The 3019-nt window shown below is 36.0% G+C and overlaps 1 long non-coding RNA gene across 2 annotated transcripts; it reads left to right on the plus strand.

Moving 5' to 3' along the window:
• Positions 1 to 320: 320 nt before the first annotated feature.
• Positions 321 to 2297, plus strand: LOC110912586. 2 transcript variants are annotated; one of them, XR_002578033.2, is made up of 3 exons: positions 321 to 938; positions 1776 to 1901; positions 2112 to 2297. It is a non-coding gene; the product is annotated as an uncharacterized LOC110912586 (long non-coding RNA). The 2 variants fall into 2 exon arrangements; XR_004880277.1 differs by having other exon boundaries at positions 330 to 938; positions 1776 to 1939; positions 2112 to 2207.
• Positions 2298 to 3019: the final 722 nt, after the last annotated feature.

Raw genomic sequence — 3019 nt, forward strand, 5'->3', positions numbered from 1 at the left:
TTCCTATTCCTATTCCTATTCCTATTCCTATTCCTATTCCTATTCCTATTCCTATTCCTATTCCTATTCCTATTCCTATTCCTATTCCTATTCCTATTCCTATTCCTATTCCTATTCCTATTCCTATTCCTATTCCTATTCCTATTCCTATTCCTATTCCTATTCCTATTCCTATTCCTATTCCTATTCCTATTCCTATTCCTATTCCTATTCCTATTCCTATTCCTATTCCTATTCCTATTCTATTCCTATTCCTATTCCTATTCCTATTCCTATTCCTATTCCTATTATAACCGCATCGAAAGTTATTATTTTAAAACGAACGAAGGGGCTTAGTGAGACAAGTGATGTTATGCAGATCCATACACACGGGCCAAGTCCAACTCAACTCACCCAAAACCCTAAAATTTCACACCTGCCGCACACAGCTCCCCCTCACTCTCGACCAGAAGCTCCGGCGACCGGAGAATGGAGTCTGGCGCCCGTTACCTGTCCGGCGAGCCAACCTCGGACTCCCTATTCTCAAGTATCATCTCAACCCACACACTCTTCCCTCTTGTACACCTCTACACCCACCCTCATGGCCTCCTTTAACCCCCCTTTTTGCACCTGTGAACACACACATACATCCCGAAGATGCTGGAAAGAAGTGATTGGAGAAGGAGTGAGAGAGAGAGGACGGAATAGTGAGAGAAACAGCTGTCTCCGGCGACCCTGTTTTCCGGCAACCGAGTAAATCACGGCGGCGGTGGCCATCAGACCACGGCGACGACACTTAGAGTCCAGAAATCAGGTTCGTCAGCGGGTGTTTGGTTCGAGTTTATAGCGGCAGTGGTCGTGGTGGTAAATTCCTCTTGGGATCGAGTCTGGGTGTCGGGTATCGGTTCAGGAAGGAAACAATGGCAGCCTACACTCTCACTCGTTCCATGCTTCCTTCGGTTAGTGTCTGAGAATTGTGTTCTTGTGTTCATTAGTCTTTAATGTTCCGTACAGGAATAATGTAGGAGTTGCGAATTCTAAAACTGGTTGTTTATTGGGATAAAATTGAGAGTAATGTTGTTGCTATTCTGCACACTGTTGATGTATTGATTTGGGGTTTTATGTATAAATGTGTTGTGGTTGTATGATTGCTAGATTAGGAGTATGTTTTTAAAAGGGCTAACCATAAATTGTTGTGAAAAAAAGGGGATGTAAATGTTTACTGTAGTAATTTGTGACTCATGGATTATTTTGGTGTTCTTGTGATCTTTTGATCTTATGCACTGTTAACTGTCTTCATGATTCAAGAATGTGGATTATAAATTAAGTGTTGGGCAGCCTGTTGTTATGACAATTGTAGGATGAATAAAATTGGTAATAAAATGGTTTGACAATGATGCTTGCATAAATGATCTTACACTTTAACAGGTGGATTTGTATTTGATTTAAAAGCCTGCTACTTGATTTTTAACTGTTGATAGAGAGATTTATGATTTGTGTTGAAGATAAAATTTGACAAACATACGGGTTGGATAAAATGATTAGTCGCACACTCTAAGTGTACAAACACATAATGCACGAAGTACAACCTTGCACAGCATGACCGCACACATAAAAGGTGGGATTATTGTGTACAGGATTGTAAACGTGGGACTATTAAAAACCAATTTTCCTTAGTTTTTCTATATAAAAATGTTAGCCTGCTAGTGTAAAACTTTATTAATTTTTTTGTAAAATGATTTTTTGCACTATTATGACTAGAGTTTAATAAATGTTTGTTGAAAACTAAAATCTAGGTCGGAGATGAAGTTTTCCTCAAAAGCATTCTAAACTCTAGCGAGACTGTAGCAAGAGGAAGGGTCCAGAGCTTGGACCCAAATGATCTAGTTGGTGGTACGGAGATTGGACCAGAATGGTGTGAGGTAAACGTTCAAGTACCAATAAAAAAGATGAAAACTTGGTAAGACCATATGTAAGACCATATGGTTTATTTTCTACAATTCAAGATTGTATTGGTGCATCCATCGCATGACTCCTATTCATTCATCTCGATATGTATTTGTTAAACTTGTGATACAAATAATTTTAATATCATGGAACTTAATGCTTATACATGGATGGTTTATTTGTAGGTAGTCCATGAGGATTGAGGACGCATGATGGCTAAAGATTTTATGCTTCTTATTTCTTTAATTGCTTTTAATTTCTTTGTTAAATGTTAAGAGTTTATGTTAGATAATGTTATAACTTAATTATGGTTAGTGTTTTTGTTATGAACATGCTTATTTGAAATATAATGAAGTTTTATTTCTTTTATTAATTGATGTTATACAATAACTATTAGGATGTTATATGTTGATGGTCTGTTTATAAAATTGGTTTTATAATCTTATTTGGGATATTAGGACCATTTTCATGATATTAAAGTAGCTAGAACGTTACATCATAAGGGTCCTATAAATTAATTTTTAAGGACGCATGTATGTGTATCAAAAGATTAAAAGTAGGTGATCACATATTAGAACATTGTAAAAGTGTCCTAATATGTTCTTTTAAGGACGCTATTTAAGTTGTCTATAGACATATTATGCGACTATAAATTGATTTCATAATCTTATTTGGTATATTAGGACCTTTTTCTTGGTACTAAAGTAGTTATAATGTTACATCAAAAGGTTCCTATCAATTAATTTCTAAGGACGCTTGTAAGTATATCAAATGATTAAAAGTATGTAAGCACATCTTAGAACATCGTAAAAGTGTCCTAATATGTTTTTATTAGGACACTATTTTGGTTGTTCAAAGACATATTACGCGACCATAAAATTGGTTTCATAATCTTATTTGAGATGTTAGGGCGCTTTTTTAGTTCCGGAACTTATTACGACCCCTTTACAAGAAACGCTTTTACCGTTGGTCCTATTTAATGAAAGGTCCTATAAAATAGCATTTTAGGACGCTTTTGCGCATACTAAAAACCCAGTTTTCTTGTAGTGTCCAAAAGGAAAGTGTCGAAAATGATAAAGCTACAAAATTGGCT

This window comes from Helianthus annuus, chromosome 15 (genome assembly GCF_002127325.2).
Source record: "Helianthus annuus cultivar XRQ/B chromosome 15, HanXRQr2.0-SUNRISE, whole genome shotgun sequence".
Lineage (NCBI taxonomy): Eukaryota > Viridiplantae > Streptophyta > Magnoliopsida > Asterales > Asteraceae > Helianthus > Helianthus annuus.